Below are 24508 nucleotides of genomic sequence, written 5' to 3' on the forward strand. Positions count from 1 at the left end.
ACCATCGGAATCATCAGCGCACTTGTCCTGACCTTCTCCTAGTTGCCCCCAAGCAATTAGGAACAGTCGCTCTTCGCGACCTCCATGATCTCCCAACTGCTGGTCATCTGTGTGTTGTTCGCACGTACGACCGCGTCCGTTGTTGCTTCTGGCCTGGCCTCTACCACTCACAGCGCCGTTACGTTTGTGTGCGATGAGTGTCAACATCGCAATGCCCTCCATCTGCTCCCGTTGGCTTTCTTCAGCAGATCGACATCTCTCCGAAATCGTTATATCACGTCGGCTTCGACCTTCTCTGCCCTTTTCCTGAGCCCACTTCTGGCAATAGGTGGGTTGCAGTAGTCACAGATTACGCCACCCGGTACGCTTACGCGCGTGCTCCTTACGAGCACGGATACTGATGCCGCCGGCTCTGCATCACGGAGCTCCCCGCCAACTGCTCACTGATCGTGGCCGCATATTCCTCTCAGCATTCCTTTTTGTGGACGACCTTCTTCGCGCGTGCTCAACTAAACACCAGTTGAAGACCGTTTACCACCCACAGACAAATGGCCTGATTTAGCGGCCACTCGCATCTTGCTCGCCTTGTACGCCTCCTCTGATCATCGTGGCTGGTGTCGCCCTCCCATACGTAAGATGTGCGTATTACGCATCTCGTCACGACACTACAGGCTACTCCTTTTTACTTCTTGTACGTCGTGAGCCTCAACTGCCGCTTGACACACTGTTTCGAACATCTTGTCCCCCCATTCTGAATACACCCGTAAAGTCAATGACCGTGCCGACCATGCTCGCCAAGTCGCCCGTTTTCAATTGCAAGCCTCCCAAGCTTCTCAGCGAAAGCACTAATACAGCCGCCACCTCAACAGCTCTTTTTTTACCTGGATCCCTTGTGTTGCTCTTTGTGTCTTCTCGTCGCATTGAGTTTCGAAAAAGCTTATTACGTGCTATACGGGCCCGTATCATGTGCGGCGCCCAGTCACCGCTTTCATCTACGAGATTTAACCGGCCTCCCCCGCACGCACTTCCCGTACCGTACCCTCCGATATTGGGCACTTGTCGCGCCTTAAACCCTAAAATCCACCGTGCTTTGATATTTCATAAGCAGCGCTTCGACGGTGTTTCTGTGCCAGGGGGCCATGCTACGGGTAGACTCATCGAAGATGATGTAGATGAAGTGTTTGTCTACTTGGCGCTAGCGCGGGGCCCAAATATGGGGCAGTGGTCTGTTTTGCGACGGCCGGTGCACACTGTTTTTGTGTCGTGGTGTATCGGTCTTCTGCCGTGGAGTTCACGCCTCCTGCTACGTGACATTATATATATATATATATATATATATATATATATATATATTTATATATATATATATATATATATATATATATATATATATATATATATATATATATATATATATATATATATATATATATATAAAGTATAGGTCTCGCAAGACTACCCTGTGACGCACCACTTGAAATTTTAGCATATCAGAGGGACAATTATTGACAAGTACATATTTATTGGGATCACGAGCACACCTATGACTTGAGAAAGTTGAGGGACTGGCCACCTATACCCCAATGTTTGAGGTTAGCAACGAGGACATTATGATTAAGCATATCAATCGATTTAATGAAATCTGCAAAAATTTAGGAGTAAGTTTCAAGGATTCTATGTTGCCTAATATATATTCTTTTTGGTCAAGTAATGCATTTTTCATGGTCATAAATTGGGTAAAGTCATATTGCCAGTTATTTATAACAGAGTGCTTTTGAAGGAAATTATGCGCTCAAGAAAGAATTATGCGTTCTAGTCCTTTGGAGAAGGAAGGTAAGACAGATGCTGGTCTCAAATAATTAAACTCTTTCTGTATTCATTTTTGAAGATTATTCCTACCATAGAATGTTATATATAACCGGAAACTTTTGCCGGAATTAGCCCAGTGTAAGATGTGCGCGTTAAACATGAAACTGGTAAAGGCAAGACGTATTTTATTTTACAACTTTTTAGACCACAAGAGTAAGCTTGTGGTATTTTTCTAGCTTCTTTGAATAGTGTGTACTTCATTTTCATCAGTCGGTTAAAAAACGATTGTGAAACTCTATCGTGCAGAAATTCAGGAAAATCATTGCAGTGAGATTGACTCCCGACTGCAGTAAAATATTCGTTAAAAGCAATGGCCCAACGACACACTTAGCTCAACACCATCCACTTTTTATCTTTTCATAATATTTGGGTGCGTAATTATGTTTAATATAATTAGGGCGCCTTCATTTTTCTCTATGATTATCAGAGAGTTCTTCATCAAAGAGGTTGTTGCGGTACGTCCTTCTAGCTGTCCTGCTTTGTTTGTTCAATATGTTCCTAAATGCTTTAAAGCGATAATAAGTGATAATAAATTTTAAATAAATTCTTCTTAAAAAAGTAACAGGATGCGTGAAGAGATAAAGTTTTATTTATGTACCGACTGTGTGTTTTCCACTGGAAAGTTTTGATCCGTTGTAGATGGCACGTGAGAGGCCTTTCCAGTGAGAGGTCATTGTGATATATTCGCAACGTGTGCTCTACTGACTTTTCTTAAACAATCGCTTTTGCCGCTTATTCTTGGCGCCTTTGCCTTTGCCTTTATTTTTACCTTTTGCTTTGCCTTTGTCTTGGCATACAATTCCAGCACCACAGCATGCAGGATATGGAGCATCTACAGCAAAAGAACGTGAACATTGGGGGTCCGTAGGCTCGGGATCAGGGCACCTTGAACAAAAAAGAAAGGGATTTCACTAGAGCTGAAGTTTCTTTCCGAGATTTATTTCTTTACACAAGGTCACTAGTGATTAAGCATCTCTATTTGTATTGCGTGTTTCCATTAATTTCGAAACCTGAAAGAATAGCTGTGTTCAGGGGCACAATTCCTAAATTCGGCGTGTGATTTTTAGCATTTTTTTCTTCTTACTAATGTTCCAGTACCCTCTAGTTGAGACGTTTAATTTCAGCAGATTGCTAGGATGAAAACTGGTGTTCGTAGGCTAGCCAGTTTCTTCACAAAAAAAAAAAGAAGGTTTGCCCACAATTTCTTAGTACATTTGTGGCAACAAATATTATGAAACTATAAATCAGTATGCTGAGAGTAATTTATACGGCGTTTAGTACGTGTTACGCTACATCACTCCACATCAAATTGCGCATTCTAGAGATTCGTATTTATGCTTGATGATAATTAGCTTGTAAGATTCTGTATCATTTCAATTACAAAAGTGGGCTGTATAGCACCATATTTTGTTTTGCATGCAGCGTCTCCTTTGCTGTAATTCTTTCATTATTACCTCACTCACGTACTAATTTATTGATAGATGAGAGCTTGCGCGCATTATTCAGCTTTTGTAAAGATTCGTGCTTTATATTTTGCGTTCTAACTATTTCCATGCGCGCATATTGGATTTTGAATGAAAATGTCAATGACATAACTGTCTCAGCTAAAAAATGTCACTATTTTATATATGTATATATATATATATATATATATATATATATATATATATATATATATATATATATATATATATGATAATTAGCTTGATAATTAGCTATATATATATATATATATATATATATATATATATATATATATATATATATATATATATATATAGACGCCGGGGTGGCGCAGTGGTTACGGCGCTCGACTACTGTTCCCGAGGACGCGGGATCGAATCCCGGCCTCGGCGACAGCTTTTCGATGTTACGGCGCGGTTCGGGTGTCCACAGAGCAAGTGTGACAGTTACTGCGCCTTTCCCTTCCTGTGAACCAATTTAACTTATTAAAGCAAGGCACCCGTGTGCTGTGCGATGTCAGTGCACGTTAAAGAACCCCAGGAGGTCGAAATTACCGGAGTCCTCCACTACGGCGTCTCTCATAGCCTGAGTTGCTTTGGGACGTTAAACCCCAACAACCAACCAACCAACCATATACAGACGGTTTAGTTTTTTATATGACTATATACCTGTGGCTTGATTACTCTCACGATTGATCACGTTTAAACAGGGCGACGAGGAATCTGTGTCTAGTACTACAGAATATAAATATATTTCAATTACACGGGCCACATTGGTGTTAGTTGTGATATAGCATGCTTGCCGGAGTACTTCAATGACTGGCGTTTTGATGTATATCTGACCGTAGTGGACCATTTCCTTGCAGCGCATCCAGCTGTTAAATGAGCGAGAATTTCAAGCATTCCTTTGTGCTTTGCAATGTCAATGTCACCATCATCATGTTCAGTGGTACTACACCCGCTCCCAGTGAAAATCTTCTTTCATTCAATTTTGTTTCAAACTCTTGTTTCAAACCTACGTATTTCATAATCTCATCCTTTCGCCTAACGTTCTACTGCCCCTCGCAAGGCTTGAATTCATTTGGAATATAGTTTGTTACCATCATCGACCATCGGAGCTTTTGCATTCATATTATATGGCATGCTCGTGGCCATTTCTTCTTAATTTCAACTAGGATGGCGTTAACCCGCGCTTGTTTCTTAAACCATATCACTCGCACCTTCCTTAACACTGCCCCTATCATTTGCCGTTCCATATCTCAATGCGCTGTGGTCAATGTAAGTTGGAGCCATGTCGTTAGTCTTCTCCTTGTTGCCCCATAGAGGAGTATCGGCAAGATACTGCTATGATAGTTTTGTCTTTGAAACTACTTCTTTCATAATACCTGTATGGCTGCTGAACAATCGTATTGGTGAAATGCTGTCTCACAATCAGTGAATGCTGCGCACAGCAGGTGGGCTATATTGTGCGGATTTTCTTATGACCAGATGGGCAGCTTAAATGGGATCTATTGGCGAGTAGATTTTGCGAAAGCCGTATGGTTGATAGAAACTAATAGCCCTCCTGAATTCGTTCGTTGTTGCTTTAGCAGAAGTACCTTGTGAACAGTGAATAGCAAGCACTCTGGCCTGTAGTTTTGAAGAGATACACGTTCTTTTTCATACAGAATGAAACATATTTAGCGCAACTTAAATAGATGCGGGTGCATCACAGAAAATTATGTTTTGCGTATTGTAAGGGGTAGTGCAGGCTCACGGTAACGCGGCGGACATTGACAAGAGTCAGCCTCTGGTAGCAGTGGTTCCTTATGAGTACGTAGTACAATGGCACCTGTCGGCACAGAGGCATTCGCGCAGTGCAAGGTGACGTAACGACTGGTGAGTCGAAATTACAACGACTGGGACCGTGCGTACAAAAGAGATGGACTTACATGGGAGGCTGTGTTTCGTGTCGTTTCTATAACAATAGCGCTCTCCCAAGAGAAAAGTTACTGACGGTGCAGATTTTGGGAGAACCGACAACCTAAGACAACTGCCACTTATTGCTGTGCATGGAGCCATTAAGTAAGGGAAGGATGAGTGGAAACGCAACCCTAAATTAGCATTGACAATCGGGGCGCTATGGTGTAGAGGAACGGGTTTGGGACAAATCCCGAGATTTGGAGGGACAATTGTTGTCGCTAGGGTCGGTGCCATTTTTATGTTTTCACTCTATTCTTGTTATTTTTGCTTGCATATTTTCTCGGCAGAGAGTTATTAGCAGTAGCAATATTAAGAGAGGTGTTATAGGCAGCAAGTAATCAATCATGCTGATGCTTGCTGCAAATAGCTAGAGAGCGAGAGAAAGAGAGAGAAAGAGAGAGAGAGAAGGCAGAGACGTTAACCAGGAAAGCTTCCGGTTTGCTACCCTGCACTGGAGAAGGGAGATGAGGAGTTTAAAGGAGAAAGATAGAAGAGAATGATAGGAAAGGTAAGGCGGCGAGGAGCACAGTCACAGTTTCTCAATCAAGTTTGTGTCTCTCATAAAACACATAAGTGCTTTGAAGGCTTTGCCGTTAGACGCCTTCTGTGGCCATGGGCCGAGGATTTTCTCCTCTGTGAAAGGACGGCTGTCAAGATGGTCCAGAGCCGAGCGCAGCGCATATTTTTTGCTTGTAAAAGCAGGGCACTCGCAAAGGAGATGCTGTGTGGTCTCTTCGCAACCGCATCTTTCACAGTTAGGGCTATCCGCCATTCTCATCACGTAAGCGTATTTTTTGGTGAATGCAACACCGAGCCACATGTGGGCTGGCGCCTGAGGCATTAAAAGTGAACCCCGGAGCTAAATTGAGTGTTCTGTGTTCTGTGCCAATGCTTAATGCGTCATCCTCGGCTAGACCGATGTAGCTAGATCTATCTTTACAAAACCTTGCGGTTTATACTCTAGTTTTGCGTATAAGCTTGAAATCCCTTTATGGTCTCCAAGTGTTGCTATTCGTATTTCATCAGTCATGGCCGCTCCACGTCACTGTCACGGAAAAACAGACCAGAACATTTACTCCATAATGCGCGGTGACATTTTATGACACCACCTCCCTGTTAAAGCACATCTACTCGTACCTTGTCGTGACCACCTGCTTGCTTCATTGCCAAAGCTTCTAAGGTTTTGCGTGCTTCTTTGTTTTCGGCCCGATGTCTGATCGCTCTGCATATTTCGTTTGGGAGCTACAGTGTGCCAAATTGGCTGCTTTATGATGTCGTCTGACGATGAAATTTTAAGTTCACTTCGCAGCATACCTTGTTTATTCGAATGTTTATTTTGACACATTTATAAGCCCTAGTTTAGTAATGAGGAAATAAATATTAAGAAAAAATGGGCAGTGGTTATCTCTTTCAAACCGATCACGTTTCGAATGAACACCAGGTTTCGGTTTTACTTGCTTTATTTCGGTGTAACTTTAATTTATTTATTTACGATCAGCGTCAAGTGACATTACAGTGGGCGAGGTTATACATAAAAGAAAACATAAAATAAACACCATCAGCCACCGAGACAAATCAACATCGTATTAAAAAGCAAAGACAAAACCGAAGAGAAAAAATCTCTCAGCACCACAAGACTGAAATGGCTATTATATGACATAAAAAAAACATCGTTGCACGTAATACATATTTACACATACCGACACTGTTTTTTTGGACATGGTGTGTCACATTTTCAGCTATATATGTGGTGCCATCTTGGAGCCTCCACGCGAAATGACGGAATTTTAACCGCACTTAAACCTGGCTTTAACACGTGAATGCAGTCAATGCGGTTGCTCGATGTTAAGGCGCTTGCGGCCGATGATCGGTCGCAATCTGCTTCGATTGAACGGGAATTTCGTTACTTCATTTATGGAGGACTATGACTGCTTTGAGGCCGCTATAGATATCTTCCAGTACTTTCACATACGGCTCGTGCACACACTAATTTCGAAATACGTATACGATTGCCTAGGCTTCTACTGAGTCAAGTTTTTTTTTGTTTGTAATTGAATAATGCTATGTATAAGGGCTAGGTATATTCCCAGTTATATTTTTCAATCCCATGGTTGATGGTATGGATATAATGAGGGGTAGAGTACCCTTTCTGAGATCCTCCTTGGTTGTTGGGTTGATTAAAGTCTGAGGTTGTTCTGATCCTATAGCGATTACCTTACTAAATACAGTGTACGTAACGAATAGTAAGCTCATTTGAAATATTTAAAGTCTTCAGAGGAAATTAAAATAATATTAGCATTGCTCTAAGGTTGCGCCGATGACACTACGAATTGCATATACAGGGTGGCCAGATTTTCTTGCAATGTGTAGTTACCTGATTCTTCCCAGATGCTTTACACTTTTCATAGTTTATAAAGCTTTCTTAATCTCATCCTTCGTCACTGCCTTTTCTGACTGCTTTTCACTACTGCCCATCTCATTATTGTTCTGACTGCTTCGGCTACTTCTCGGCTACTTTGACTATCCTGTCCATATTCGGGATACCACTGCCTGCCTTGCACCTTAAAGCAAACATCTGAATTTTGCCTAAGCCAAATGTCCTTTCCAATGCTTTAAGACTGCCCCTGTTCTTCAGGGCATGGTCAATTTTCCCCGTTTATTGCTCCTTATGTCGGTCACATTCCGCTTATTGATTAGTGATGATGCCTCTGTCAGTCATGTCTTGTCGGTTGGGTTACAAGCTTTCAGAATTTGCCGTTTATTAATTAAATCTTTCGTCCTCGTAGACAGTTTACTGGGGTTTTCTCTGACTATCGTACCACCTACTTCTACCACGCAGTCAGTAATGGCATGTTTGAAATTATTGTTCATTGCTGGTACGCTATTGTAATCTTCCGAAATTAAAGCTATTTATCTACTCTATAGCGAGATGGTAAGTTTTCCTGCCCCCTCCCCCCCCCTCATCGCTAATAAGTTTTCATGCCCTCCCCCTCTACGCTTATTCTTTGATGGACTTCTTTCTTGCCACTCTGTTTCGTTTCATCTTCAGATCTAGACTAATTCGAGACACTACCATCATGTGGTTACTCCATCGCATCTTCCTGATGACTTCTGCATCCTGCATAATGCCGGGGTTTGAACACAGGATTACGTCAATTGCATTGCTGGGCTCCCCGTTATGGCTTTTTCATGTCCACTTCCGATTCTTCCGCTCACTGAAGAAGGTATTCATGATTCTTAGGTTATTGTGCTCTGCATGCACAACGAGTAATGCCCCCATGCTATTCCTAGAGTCAATGCCATAGTCACCACACTGCCACGTTTCCAGACTACGTTTCCCCGTATTTAGCATTAAAACACCCATAAGCAAAGTATACTGCGTGTTTACTTCCGCATTACCAATTCTAAACCTTCGTAGAAGCTTTCGACTGGCTGGCTAATATGACTACATGTTTTCGAGTATGCCTTTACGACCTTCAGTTTGTACCTATTATTAAGCTTAATTGTGATGCCTTCCACGCTCTGATCATTGCTTTATGGTTCAGCTTACCAGTTATATCCTTATTATTGACAATAAACCCTACTCCTAGTTCTCGCCTCTCCAGTGAACCTCAATAACACATATCCGCACTTCCCTATAGTATATGACTCATTTAGCTTCCTAACGTCACTAAGCCTCATCACGTCTCATTTCACACCCTCTAATTGATCTGAAAGTCCTGATAAACTAGCCTCACTACCTAATGTTCCAGCGTTAAACGTTGCCATGGTTAGTTTCAAATGGCGGCCTGTCCGGAGCCATACATTCTTAGAGCCCTCTGCTGCGTTACAGGTATGACAGCCGTCGTGGTAGGTTGCTCTGCAGCCGCTGCGGAGTGAAGGCTAGAGGTTTTTTAGAGAATTCATAGTAGGTTATTCCCAATTACTGCACCAGGGTGGCCATATCCTGTTCTGGGGAGGGAAGGCGTTTTCGTAGGTGGCTATCGGATAGGTCGCACACTAAACTTCTTTATGCAATTCCATCGACATAAGGATATCTTTAGTCCGGTTGGGATTTGCGTGGCACCGGGTTTGAATTACGATCCTCTTGCGCGCGAGGCTGGTTTTCTACCTCTACGCTGGTTGGTTTGTGGGGTTTAACGTCCCAAAGCGACTCAGGCTATGAGAGACGCTACGCTCTCTACGCTAACGCTGCTATCAAGGAAGATCGATATTATTAGAGGCTTTTAGCAGAACGGAGACATACTAACGTAGACGGGTTCACCGCACAACTCCCACGCCGGCATAGTGGCCGCGATTGCCTCCACTGCTCCCAGTGCGCGTGCATAAGAGGCGCCTGGGAAACCTTTGTTTTATATTGCGCAAGTATGCCCTCCGGTATAAGGGTCTAAATATATTGATGCAGGCCTGTGGCCACAATAAATGTCAACAGCTCTCTGTGGTGTAGCCATCTGTCCATAGTGTCGGTAAATCTGTATACCTATCTACTCCGTCAACATGCTCTGTTTTTGGTCGGGGGTGGAGAGCTTGTGAGGTTTTCGCACTGAAAAATGCAACCCATTATTTGCAAGCTTTGCTTTATTGGTAGGCGAAGCGCACGTGTTTTCTCAGTCAGCGAGGATGGTGTGCATCCATGGAATTATTCAGCTCACCACACAAAATTAAAGACACTTAAAAGGCTTTTGGACTTCGTGTTCGAGGCTGACGCAGCTCATATCCTGAGTCACAAGGTACGTCTAAACCACTTCCTGTGCAAGGATCACGTGGGCAAGAGGGTCACATCAAACTTTTCAGAGTACCGCAATGGTGCCTGCAGGCGCCATTTGTCTTACAGACCGCCTGACCCGGCCGTTGTGTAAACGGCGAGTGACTGCTTTCGTAGGCTTGGAACGCTTATTCAGTACAATACTAACAGTGATTGGGTGGTCGCTGACTTTAATGCCGTAGTCAGCAATCGATGGGAAAATTCAAGCGCGTGGGCGGATCGGTAAAACTGCAGGCTGCCTGCAATCGCCAATCCTAGGTCGTATGGATCGCCTCGTGTTTTACATGCAGCGCTGTGGTGTAACAGCATTAGGTAGTGTGTGTGTGTGTGTGTGTGTGTGTGTGTGTGTGTGTGTGTGTGTGTGTGTGTGTGTGTGTGTGTGTGTGTGTGTGTGTGTGTGTGTGTGTGTGTGTGTGTGTGTGTGTGTGTGTGTGTGTGTGTGTGTGAAAGACCATGCCTACGAAGATCGCGGTTACGTGTGTACATAGTTAAGTGTAGGAGAATGCCGCACATCAACGCCGCTGCACCAGACACGGAGGATGGGGTGTGAATCTGGATACACTCGATTCCGTTCTGAAACGATGACTCGCTTTGTATAAGAAACACAAAGCCCACAAATCAGCAGGTTCGCTGAGACATTATAAACAAAGCAATATAAATTGTAGTAATGCCTTTCAAATTGTTTACATTGCTGTTGCTGCGCCAAGAACACCGAGCTGGATTGCTTTGTTGAAGCGAATTTGTTTGCATGAAGTTATTTCTTTTGCAGCGCTGTCATTAGGGGAGGGCAAAGTAAGGGCAACACGCTGGTCTCGCCGATTTTGCTAATACATTGCATTTTTTCGTCGCTAGGTATATAACTTATGTAAATCCATTGCCATTTCTCCTGTTCCATCAATTTGCTAGAATCTAGATAATTATCTGGCTTCAAAAATAAGTACGACATTGACAAAGTACATTGCTTTCATGTGAGCTTTACACACACTGGCTGGAAGGTGAACAAATGTACTGCCCCAGGTATTATAGTCAATATAACGTTATAGATACTTATATGCGTTATATATATCTGTACCATTGTGCTGGGAGCAGCAACGGCAGTTAATTAGCAATAAATAGCTAAGTAAGTATTGTTGATAAATTTCAGGCGTATTCTTATTAACAAAAGAAATCCAAAAAGAAAAAGATGGGAGTGCACATCAATCCGAAAACAAGTATACATCCGACTTCTGGGTTACCGACTTTTGGGCTTTGTAAAGCTACCGGTCTGAAATGTTCCAAGTGCTACTTTCGAGCCCTGATGAAGGAAAGTTTCATGAGGCAAAGCCCTCATTTCCTCTATCGCGGGTATCGCCTGTGCCCGCGATTCATTCATTTGTAAATGAATACCGCCGTGTAAAGCGGCAACACAACCGCACAATATGAGTATATTTGATCAAGAGAACGCAGCTAGAACGTTTCAAGTGATTTCTTTGCCAAACTGTGCGAATCTTATTCTGGCCACAGCACTGATTATTCTAAACAAGCGATGTGCATGACACTGAGCAATAATCGACTAATTTATTTGCTTGCAACAAAACTCTGGATTGACGAACAAACTAAACGGCAAAACTTCATTGCTGTCTTTGTTATTGTGTGTATTCATGAAGAAGCCAGTTATTGTTCAATAACCAAATTCTTATTTACATTTTCATTTCTGTTCTATTTGGCTATTATTTGGCACGTCTGTATAACGTACAGGTTGCTTTTGCCTGCATGAAGCTTTACATTTGGGCCATTTAATTCAGTTTCAGTTTAGTCGTTCAGTCGTGTCCGACACTTCGTGACCCTATGGACCATGTCACGCCACCTGCAGAATAAAGAACCATATTGCTTTGCTCTCTGTGATTCACGTTATATCAATTAAGACTAAGCGATGGACTAGTGGCTGGCGGTCCGCTATTGGATGCGAGACGGAAGACTTGCCGCGGCGGCCACATTTTGTTGGAGGCGAAAAGCAAGGGTCGCATGTACTGTGTGACGTCAGGGCACGTTGAAGGACCCCAGATGGTCGAAATTTCAGGAACCCTCCACTACGGCGTCTCTTTGGGAATTTAAAGCCCATAAGATACAAAAACAAACAATATAGCTGCCATTTTTTCCGCTCCAGTATGTTTCTGCGTAAACCTCTTCGACTACGTCAACCATCTTAGCCAAATTCGTAATGAGGATATAGAAAGATAGCTAGGTCAGCTTTCTGGCCAGCCGTTTGTTTGTGAGCCAACTGTGGGATAGTATAAGATGTTGTTATGTACACGTTAATAGGATGGAGCTACGCCTCTATATTGGAAACAAAAATTTCCTTTGAATCTTTTTTCTACACTTCGCACTTAGGGGTTAAAACTGCAGTCGAATCTCGATAGGGTGTGTATTGAAAAATATGTAGCAAATGAACAAGCCCACCGAGAGAGGATGTCATATATTCATTGCTGTGGTACAGAAACAAAATATATAAAAATTTTAAAACCTATCTCTCAGAGTTTATACAACTTTGCTGAGCATCCACACCCGATTTTTGCGTGTCCCTGCATTCCACGTGCCCGCTCTTATCCTTGAGTCGTTCTTTAGAGTATTGAGTAGCATAACGTTCCCGAAACACTTTGACAGTTCCGCCAGTTTAATTTTGACATTGCCATTGGAGAATTTCATATTTCTGAGGTCCTTACCAGGATATTTCACCTTCTGACGGAGATATATTTCTATGTACTCGAGTTGCGCACTCATAATTATGCTATAAAAATCATTATGGAGTGGAAGAAATGATAATCTCCTATAGGAGATTATCATTTCTTGCCTAAGTTCTAAAATTGGCACTTTTGTTGCAGCCAAATATATATCTTATAGTGAGGCCACCAACGTCTATTTCGTGCTCTTACTGCTGGATTGCTGATTGACTTTTCTTCATTTTGATTTATTCGGTGTCTCCTTCAAGTCACTCATTTGGTAACCTTACTAATCAATGGTCTTCACATCGCACCTTTCCAAGAACGTACACATCTGCATTATTCCATGCTTAGCGCACAGTGAGAAGTCTGTTTTATTTTGATTTCAGGTATTGGGGCTCTTCTACGTTAAATTGTGCATCTCATGATTGCGGATGACGGCTTACACGTTCCTTAATTTACACCATCCTGCATAATCTGGTTTTATGCCCTCCTACTATTTTTTGAGGCTATATCGTAGCCGCCCTAGTCCATGTCCGGATTCTTATTCCACAACAAGCAGAGGGTACTGTATTTTTACATTACTACTTGGCGATTCAGTAGTTACATCGAAGCTTTTTATATAAGATCAGCCTCGCTAGATGTAGTTCGTAGACAAGCACTACCTTTCAGTGGGTCCCTTTTGATAATTCTAAGCGCAACGATGGCAACCCTCTTGTTAATGCCGCACAATTCCTCTGCGTTACCCGCTGCATGCTTAGTTATCAGGAATTCCATGCTTAGTTCTCGTCTGTTCTGATAAGCCACGTTGCCAGATTACGCGCCCACCTTCAGCCCTGTACATTTATCGTCTGTTCTCCAAATGTTCCTGTCTTAAGCATCAATTCAGTCTTTGCCCGAGAATATTTATTTCACAAAGTCAGTGAACGCTACAGAACAACAGACGGCTGAAATATATCTGAAGTCCTACTTTGTAATGTGTTTGGCAGTTAGGCACCGGTTTCGGACGTCAAAAGCCATGTTATTACCTGTCTTTTTGTGACGCCACTCTTGAAAAAGCAACTTTTAAATAATTTGGGGCTTTCCTTGCTGATGCCACAAAGCCCAAACACGTGAGTCTACGAAAGCATGAAGTTTCATTTACCGCAAGAAAAGCCTAATGCATTTTTTTCAATGCTTGGTCATTGGAGTGTGTACAAAAGGGGTCTGATTTTTACTCTCTCCCACGATAAGATGATTCCACTCCAAACAATATTGATAAACTAATAGTTTAACATATCTGCACATATTTATATTATTTACAAAACAAGGTGTTTATATTCCGGTAGAGGAACAGAGTCCAAGGCTCATCAGCTCCCCCTTCTTCCTTACTGTCACAATTCGTTTTCACCTCTTTGCTTCCGATCCTTAGCTTGTGACACCTCCCCCTCGCAGACGAAGCCACCAGGGTGAGCAAAGATGCTGAATGGGATGAACCGTTTTGAGCCGGGATGCATGTACTACTTGCATCTTCCGTGAGCATCAGCCGCTTTGATTACGGCATACGAGATAGTTACTGAGATGCTCCAAGATAACAAAAGGGCCGCTATAATGGCACAGAGCCTTCTGCGATAACTCAAGCTTGCGTAGCGGCGTCCAGAGTCACACTTTATCGCCAGGTGCATAACAGACACGCACGCGTCGGTTGTCGCAATGCTCCGTGGAGCGAGCCTGTGTGTCATTATTGCAGGACAAGCAAAGTGGGGAGCTTCTTCACCTCGACAGAGAGTAATGGCGATAGATGGGCCGTTGTCAAAGGTTAAAGGTAGCAGGGTATCCAGGTAGCTGCGGGGAAGGCGAGCATAGATGAGGTAGAACGGACTATAGCCAGTCGTCTTATGTTGCGCTGTATTATATGCGTACGTGATAAACGGGAAGATGTCATCCCAGTTCTTATGGTGGGAATCTACATTTATTGCCAGAATAGCAGTGAGAGTGCAGTTGGTGCGTTCAACGAGGCCATTTGTTTGGGGATGCTACGGCGTTGAATGACGGAAATCACATGCACACAGCGACGTTTTTTACTAACATCTGTAGTAAACTGTCTTCCACGGTCACTGATTAGAACTTGATGTGGACCGTGCCGGAGAACAAGAAACCCCAAAGAAGAAATTTGGACATCTTGGAAGCAGTGGCCGTTGGTACTGCAGCTGTCTCAGAAAACGGTTAGATGGTCGCCCTACTATGATTCATCGGTTTTCCCAAGAGGTCGATGTCCCCTTTGTCGAAAGGTCCGATTAGAGGTGCAACAGATTGCAGTGACCCGGGCAGGCTGATTTTGGGAGCTTGTAACGCTGGTACTGCACACAACTGGCTACAAAGCGTTGAATGGTTTGACGCATTTTGGCTATTAAAATCTTCCCCGTGTACGGCGACGGGCCGGGTCAAAACTGAAGTGGTCAGGAGTGGCATCGTAGTGCATCGTTTCAAGAACAGAAATTTTGAGATTTTTCGGAAATGACGAGAAGAAATCCCGCACCTCCAGGGGTGAAATGCTTTAAAGTAAGGCATCGCGAATAGAAAAACTGCCAGCTGGTCGATTAGGGCAGATTCGAAGAGCGTAACCAAAGACGCATCGTTGCGTGGTTCACACTGGAAGTGGCAAAGGTCAGAACCCGGTGGTGATATAGGCTCGAGGTAGTCTTCCAAGGTGTCGTCATCGTAACCCGTAGTCGTGAGCGGCAAGTGTGAGAGGCAGTCAGCATTGGCATGTTGACATCTGTTCTTGTGTATCACAGTGAAGTTGAACACTTGGAGGCGCAAAGCCCATCGCACGAGACTGTCGCATGGATCACGGAGGTTTAGAAGCCAACATAGCGAATGATGGTCGGTGACGATAGTAAAACAATTTCCATAGTGTAAGGAACGAAATCTTTGCACAGCAAAAACCATTGCAAGACACTTTTGTTCGGTCACTGTGTAATTGCGTTCCGACTTGCTCAGCGAACGATTGGCATAAGCTAAGAAATGCTGAGAATAACCGAGGCACTGTATGAGCACTGCGCCAACGCCGACACCACTAGCGTCAGTTCGAACTTCAATGGGAGCAGAAGGGCAGGAGTGGCGTCCACACGTGCCCGACAGCCGAATAAATTTCAGATGCCGGAAGAAAGATTCAGTAAGCAGTCAAATTGAAGGGTGTGTCCTTGTGCAAAGTGCATGTAAGAGGATAAGCGATGTCAGTGAACCAAGTGATAAAACGGCGAAAATGGGAACATAGTCATAAAACGCACTGTAGTTCATTCCCTGATTTTGGTGCTGTGAAGCTGGTTAAAGCCCGAATCGTCTTGCGATCAGTGCGAACACCATTCTTATCAAGCAAGTGGCCAAGTACAAGTGTCAGGCCTTCAACGAAATGGCATTTCTTCGACTTGAGTACGAGGCCGGCTTTGTCAATGCGAGCAAGAACGATGGCGAGGCGGCTGTTATGCTCGTGAAATGTCTTGCCGATTATCACATCATCCAGACAGGATATATTTGCCACTTTAGTCCGCGCAAAATGATCTCTATGAAACGTTCAAATGTGGCAGAAGTACTGCATGATACAAATGGTATTATGTTAGGCTCATAAAGCCTGTCGGGTATTGAAAATGCTGTATTGTCTTTGTCAGTCGAGTGCATTGGTACCGGCCAGTAGCCTGATCTCAAATAAACCGAGAAGTATGAAGCTGCGTGAAGGCAGTTTATGGCATAGTCTATGCGTGAAAGGGGATACACGCCTTTTTTTTTCACGCCATTAGGTCGACGATAATCAACGCTGAATTGCCGTCCATTGTCTTTCTTTTTAACAAGGATAAGGGGAGACGCCCAAGGGCTTGAGGATTCCAGGATGACGCTGCATTGGAGCATATCCCGAACTTATTCTTCGATTAGCAGACGTTTGGTTGGTGACACACAATAAAGCTTCTGTTTGATCGGACAGGCGCATACAGTATCGATTGCATGGTGCATACGATTGATTGATTGATTGAAAACATCTTTATTTATTCAGTATTCTCAGAACATGTGGGTGGGCCGCCTAGTCTGGTAGTCCATTGGCTGCTGCTGCTGCGTTGGCCCTCCTCACCAGCCAGTGCTGACGGTCAGGATCATCGCTGAGCAGAATAGCCTCCCACTGCTCCTCCGAGGGGTTGGGAATGTGGTCAACTAAGGGATTAAATTGGCATGCCCACACCATATGGTAGAGGTTAGCTACCTCTCCACAGTGCTAGCTACCTCTCCACAAGCTACCTCTCCACAAGCTACCTCTCCACAAGCTACCTCTCCACAAGCACTGGGCCAGGGGCAGTGGTCTTCTGGGCGCATGCCCCGTCGACGGGAGTAGCGAGATATGTCCGGTCATTCCTCAGTTGTGGCACACCGGTGGCAGGCGCCACTGGTCAGCAGTATAGTGCGTACAAACCTGAGCAGGGCGGAAAGCTTAGGCCTGCGTTGCTGGCGAACGACTCCGCCTGTGTTTGCGGTCCTTCATCCCAATCAATGCTGAGAAGAAAGCATTTTATAGTGTTTTCGGTTGTCGAAGTTGGGTGCAGTGCGCCGGGGCGCAAGAAGCAGATGGGTTCACAGGCTCTGGCTGCAGCACGCAACCTTTATACTGATCTTCATCTCGGAAGAGATTCCTGATTTCGAAGCACTTCTCAGACAATCCGGCGTATTAGGTAAGCCATTCACTCGGGAGCACCAGCATCCATACTTGCCATGGGAGTGACGTTGGACAGTTGTCCAAATTCAGGGGCGATACGACGAAGCTTAAGCGTTTCGAAAGTGCGGCAGTGATTGATTATGATAGCGGTAGAGTTCAAACGATTTTTGGTGATCAGGATTGTATATAAACCTTTAGCGATACCTTTCAAGAAATGATCAAATTTTATCTTCTTCGGATGTGTGTCAGTTCACTATTTTGCAAAGATTCAAAGTTTCTTCAGTATATGTAGTACAAGTCTCACCAGGTACTTGGGCTTGCTGGTGCAACATTTGCTTTACGGGATTCGTCTTCGCGTTTCCTTCATCGAAGCACTTCTTTATTTCCCCCGTGAAACGGTCCCAGCTAGTTATTACGTCTTCATGGTTGTCAAAATAAATTAGTGCGGTAACTTCCAGAAAGAATACAACATTAGCTAGTTTCCCAGTTTGGGTCTCACCCATTGTACCGGCTCATCCGCTCGTAGTGTGTGAGCCACTAATCACTATCTTCGTCAGAGTTCTCAGTGAACACCCACCAATCGCGATGACGCTGCGAGTTGCTCACCGTTAGGGGCATTCGCTGTGCTTTGCGTTCGTGAGCCAGGGTAGTGGTGGTAAGCCAGCGAGTCGGCGGCTCTGTCGAAGGTCAGAGGGATCCGTCTTAGGCTACCCCGCACGCTCCACCAAACTGTTACGTACCGAGTACGTAATAAGGTGTTGATTTGCAGTTAGAGGAACCGAGAGCTCAAGGCTCTCTATTTTCCGCTTCTTCTTTCATTTTCCCCTCTTTTTCCTCCTCTTCACTTCCGATCCTTAGCACATGAGAATATGTTAAAAATAGGAAGTCTAAGAGTTGTAACATACCAAAAAGACTGTTTTGTACAGTTCAGTGAAATTATCTAAAGAAATTGCACCCAGGTTTAGCACATGAACATAACAATAAATTATTTGTTGTAACTAAGAATATTTGAAGTGCCCATCATTACTCATATGACATCATATGTCCGCAGCTTGAAATGCCATAGCAGGTTTGCTAGGATTTGTACAATTGAATAAATTGAAAGGACGGATGTGATGACTGTGGTTATGGACATAAAATATCAATAGAAAATAATAGGAAATAGTGCGCTCATTGAGGCTGAATATGAACCATGTGGTGAGTTGCTTACTTACTGCTGTGTTATTAGTCTGCCTTTGCTGCACTCATACCGTATACAAGGTTTGGTAGAATTATACTCTCCTCCTTCTAGTAGCGGCGTTCCATCTGGTGTTTGGCACGGAGGAGCTGTTGAATATGCAACAATATCAGTGACTGCACTTCGCATATATGTTGAATGAATACATTTAGCGAAATATTATAAAAGTTGAGGAAAGCAAGTATTAAGGTTTTTCTTTCAAAGACTGCGCCAGCGAATTTTCTTGCGAGCAGAGTTATGTATACAGATTTCGTCCGCTGTAGATGCAATCAAACTCAGCGAGCAGGAATTAGACACATCTAAGAAGGAGAAGCAATTTAGTGAGTGTACTTGCATCATTAGTCATGCGGGTCAAAATAGGTGGGTGCTTCGACGACTTATACCAACATCACGCAGTCAACAGCGTGCGTGTTACAAATTTTGTTCCAAGGGTGGGGTAGATGATCCACTCTATTGTTCTTATAGTTGCAATAAAACGTCACAGCTGGCCCTCTATTGAAGCGGTAGCTTCACTATGCGATGTAAAGTCAAGGCATCCTTCCACAGGAATATGACCTTGAAATGAACCAGAGATCAAAATACGAAGTACTCAAAACCATTAGCGATAGTTTTGAAGAAATGTGTGATAAAGTGTACAACGCCATTCGGGAAGGAATATGTTTTTAAAACGTCACTAAAAATGCGCATTGTGAAGCCGTACATACCGCTGCTAGACTTGTTATTCGCTGGGTATTGCTCCGCATACCGCAAACTTCTCTTGTCGCCTGGTATATGCTGCCATATTCACTGAATTTGTTTACTGATAACGATCGTTCAAGGTGTGCAGCCTAGGGCAAACTGATCTCAAGAAGCCCTTCTCAAACGTCATGACAAGGGAACGACAGAGAACGGCTCAGTGTAACAGACAATGACGCACACTACCTTATTCGAGCGGAGAGGAAGCTGGCGCTCGTGAATGCGACCTCTGTGAGCAGACCGCACGTTTAGGTCATCTGCTGCAGTGCGGGGTTCGTTTATCCTTCTGTGTGAGAACTACCTGCAGCATAAATGTTTGTATCATTGGTCAGGCAGTATTCAGGAAGGAATGTAGCATATCGGACAAAACGAGACGTTTTCGGGATTGAGAGAAGCATTCATTTCAGTGGATAGCTACTTTTTCAGGGGTATATCGAACTTCACCAAGCCCATTTATTGGAAACCTAACAAAATATCGGCTATAAAATGATGTAGAATACTTTGTCACACTTCTTCAAAACATCCACTAATATTTAATCATCTGCCGTACAGATTATTTTGGTAAGTTTTCCTTGCATGTATTTCTATGAGCCGTATCCCGAATTGCATCCCCGAACGTTTCGCAACGTTATCTTCACGCCCACCACTATAATGATGTTTCATAGCTTCACAATGTGTTCTAGGATGTTCATAGGTACTCTACACCGAATGACGAGATCACAGGTGGACTGCGAAATCGGTTACGCCTTCTATTCATCCCCAGTTGGCCCAGCCTGGTGACAGAAGAGCCACCGCATCTCGCTTATGTCACAGATCGATGTTAGTCTATACGAAATCCGACCTACCAACTGGTGCTGCGCAATGTTACACGTCGAATGCTACTTGCAAGAGCCATGCTTCTGAGAAGGACTGTGTTGTACTGTCGCACTGAATGTGACGTGAAACGAGTGACCGTGTGGTTGCAGCGCTTTCCAGGCTCACAGTGGTGTCGGCAAGCGGCCAGCCTAAAAAATTCAAGACCTTTCGCGCTACGTTATACACAGATACACAAAAAGCAGGAACCACGTACACCGGAACCACGTACTGTGTACGTGGGTCCTGCCTTTTGGGTATCTGTGTATATCGTAGCGCGAAAATTCTTGAAATGGTAAACCAACTAGCCCCAATTGCTGCTTTGCTTGCTCTTAAGATTATAAATGGCGAAAGCCACTTTACATGACTGCCTGCGTTGTCATTTTTGTCCTATATTATCACCACTATCATCATCACTATAACTAGATCATTATCTACAAAATTCACTGTCATCTGCCATTGCAACTACAATCAACAATCATATCTAAATGCAAAGTTATCATCATCGCTACTTCACCATTATTATTATAACTAACTCCATCGTTATTTTCATCGCTACTATCATCCTAAGGTAGAGAAGAATTATCTGCGGTTTCTCAGAAGCCAAGCATGTAGTAGTGGTACGCTCGGCTGGTTATCGGAGCACTATCCTTCCGATTCCCACTGGAGATAAACATTCTTTATAGCGTTCTGATAGTATTATGCAGCAGACACTCCCGCCGAACTGGCATGAACGTTACCATAAGCCTCAAAATGCTCTCGCCTCGCTGACTCTAGTCTCATAAACTAAGTTGAAAAAATTTCTCTGCTCCCGCAGTAAGCTGCATACTCGCATTGATTGCTCATTGCAGTAGCAAAGAGTAAAGCCTCGGAACCATGCAGCGTTGCTTGCGTCCTGAAATCGTGCTTCGTTTGAAATGCAAGCTGCCCCGCCTCCAATTTTGCTCCGCTACGGGAGCAAGATAAGATATGACAAGCGACCATAGTAGTACAGTAAACAGGATCCGTTGTGCTATGTGCACTACGTTGGCCCATTGACATCCCCACATAGGCGGAGGTGATGCGATGATACTTGGATGATATGGAACATTTTGTTGATGCCTAGTGAAGAATACGTAGGCGAGAACGCTGTTTCTCGAAGAGCGAAATGCTTTCTTTCTAGTTTTCAATGGCTTTGTCTGTCGGCCCCAGTGAGTTGCCGGAAAGCACTGCGGCCCCGCTGCCAGGCGGTACAAGTCATATTGAGCGAGCCAGAGGCATCGTAAGTTCAAGGCGAAATAACACACACGGACACGACGTCTGTGGGTACGACGACTATATGTTAGCGTGTTTTTCCTTCAATAAAGTTTTTTTGAGAGGCGCTCCGTCCCGCTACATTTCTTTTGTCCCTGTGTGTTTTCATGCCTTGAACTTACGATGAACTGTCACCAACTGGCCCAACAAAAGTTCGTTCAGGCCGCAGTATGTTCCTGAAGTTGGCAGAAGCGACATGAATGCCTGGTATTGTAGCAAGCCACAAGGGTGGCCCCACCACCCAGAAGACTAATCTGGATTGGGCGAAATATTTCAAACACCTTATCGGCCCGAGTGGCATTATGGAGGGTCGCGGTAGTTTAGAGGGATAACGTTGGATTAAGTGTGCACTATTAACGGTGGATTGTGTTGGATTGAGGTGTATTTTGTTCATTTAGGAATTGTTAAGTTAGACTGTGGTGTATTATGAAGGCGAATGATGAACTGTGGTGGATTAGGTGAATTAACTTCGACTTTATTGAAATGAAGGATTCTGGTAGATTGCGGCGGGTTAAGAGAGGATCATAATGAATCATTTTTTGTAGGGTAGTGTGCTATTAGTTAAGTGAGAAAGGTGGAATAAATTTAGGAAATGCATTCACCTTCACAAAAAGTAATTATAACTAGACATATGCGTCGTCTCAGCTTTAAAGACAGATTATCCTTTCAACTGCAGTGAGAGATAAGTCGGTGCGGCATTAGGGCATTGCAGACATTATTTGATCAGTGCAGTGCAGTAAAAGTAAAACTACTTATTAGCGTTTTGATTCTAGCGGAGACCAATAAAGTATAGTATGGTAATAAAGAGCTTCAGTATTGATGATGATACTGTTCATAATAATTCAGATCCGGCATTATGCTTTTAAATAGCGAAGTTGAAGATTGAGCATTTAATAGTATGCTAATAGAGTTTTTGCGCTGTTTTGCCATTAACAGTGCATCCCTACTGGTGGCAATACCATTGCATTATATAAACGTACGAAAAGCAGAAATGGGGGCTAGTTGGCTGAGCATTTCAAGAAATTAGCAAATTTTGCAACGGGTAAAGGAAAACTGTAATGATATAAGTAAAATCACTAACCCTGGAAACCTTGCACCCCATTACGCAAAACACAAATCCAAGCCAGAATTTGAAGGAAAATTTGAAGGCCGTTGAAAAGAAAGCGAAATATTAGAACCGTTTCAGATATGGAAGCCGGAGAACACAAGTGCGTAACGACACCGTTAGTTATGCTAACAAGTCACATAAAGTTAATGAATGAGCGTAGGTGCGTGGGGACGTGACACTGCCTGTGCAACGAGATTGTAAGATTTCTTTTATTAGAGGATGCGCGTGGGCGGTTTTAAATGTAGCCCTGTTTTGACTAAACCATAGGTGTCAGTGCGCGCTTGTCCTGTGTACGTCTTTTACTGCTTCCTTGTGTGTCTGTGTAAAGCGTAGCGCGCAAATATCTTGAAATATAGGCCTCTGAGAAATAATACAATATATATTCTGTGCTTGCATTTCATTTAAGCGGCGTATGTTTATCGATGTATGGAGTTAAGAAACACTACCATAACTCTTAAAAGCAAGTCTTAACAATCCCTTCAACGAGCCATGAGATTTAAAAACCATGACTCATCTTTGATATTTACGGCCTTGTATTTTGCAATTCAATCATGTGTTCCAACGCCAATAGTATTTAAATATTAGAATAATTTATTATTTTTCGTGCTAGTCTTGCATTTATATAATGCACACCCTATTGTACGTGCAACCTGCATCAACGGCCCTCAATTATCTTTCGCTCTATTGAAAAGAAGAATGTGTACAGAATAATTCCAAAAATGTCGGTACAGCCATGCTGTTGAACGTGAAACATTCCCGGCGTTAGGTTTCAGTGAAACGAAGAGAAAGATGATAACTTGCACCTTTCTTTGTTGCAAAATGTGGCATTGTTCGCTTTTTTAACATTTCAGAGATGCACAGCATGGTTTGCATTAAGTTTTGAGACTCGCCATTACTCACTTGTCTTTTTACGGCAGCTTTTCTCGCAGCAGTCCGGAAACTTCGCATTGGCGTTGGACTTCCTTTCACAGCCTGGTGGAAGGGGAGAACATCTAGAATGCGGAGGACAAGTTGGCAAAATGTGGTTTCATTCTGCCATACTTCTTAACAAAGCATTACAGGTCTTAATTGATAAAGCAGTAAATGACGCGTCATGATAATGACTGAGAACCTGGGAATAAATATTCCATACCATGTATGTTGAACAAAGATCTTTTGTTCAAACAATTACAAGATAATAATGTAATGTTCTCTTCTTTTTCCGCACATGAGATGATGCAAAGCAACACGTGAGTTAGGCGTTCCGATAAAGAATTGCACAAGTGAGTGCGACTAGAGTCATGTTTGTTGTTTATCTATTGCCCAAGTATGGTGGTATTTACCTTTTGCAGCCCGCATGGACCGGGCCTAGGTATAATGATCTTCATCAGAAAAAAAACAGTATTTATTGACACAAAAATAATAAAAAGAGCAGGCAAATACAACGGCAAAAACTGACACAATGCGAAATCTGCATGCTTCGGTCAAACATGTTTCTCGACGTGAGGAGCAACGCGAGGTTTGAGCTGAGAATATCGAATCAGCTTCAGGGATTCCTTAAACGCCGAACATTGTGACTTCAGCAGTCATCTAATGAACACACAACCTTCGTATTTAATTTCAACACTTATGTGTGCCTGATGCAATGGAATCGAGAAAACACGGGTGGGAAGTTAAGTTGCTGGTGGGCAGCACGATGGCAGCTACGCTTCCGATAAAGGGAAGTAAATGTGCACCTGTCTACTCTCCGGCTGCTAACTTTGCTTTAAGTGTAGAATTCTTTTCACGTGCCGAATATTTCTTCACTAAGGTTTGTAATGATATTTGTTTGAATATAACTGAGTACCAGAATCTTGCAGAATGTT

General features: G+C 43.4%; 1 long non-coding RNA gene across 1 annotated transcript; it reads right to left on the minus strand.

Annotated features, from left to right (window-relative positions):
* Positions 1 to 2440: 2440 nt before the first annotated feature.
* LOC146181135 (uncharacterized) lies at positions 2441 to 23681 on the minus strand. The gene is made up of 3 exons (XR_014700412.1): positions 23565 to 23681; positions 18654 to 18765; positions 2441 to 2754 (listed from the first exon to the last, which is right to left on the minus strand). It is a non-coding gene; the product is annotated as an uncharacterized LOC146181135 (long non-coding RNA).
* Between the last annotated feature and the right edge of the window lie 827 nt (positions 23682 to 24508).

The sequence above is a fragment of the Amblyomma maculatum genome, chromosome 8 (assembly GCF_055883805.1).
Source record: "Amblyomma maculatum isolate TAMU_Amacu chromosome 8, ASM5588380v1, whole genome shotgun sequence".
In the NCBI taxonomy this organism is placed as follows: domain Eukaryota; kingdom Metazoa; phylum Arthropoda; class Arachnida; order Ixodida; family Ixodidae; genus Amblyomma; species Amblyomma maculatum.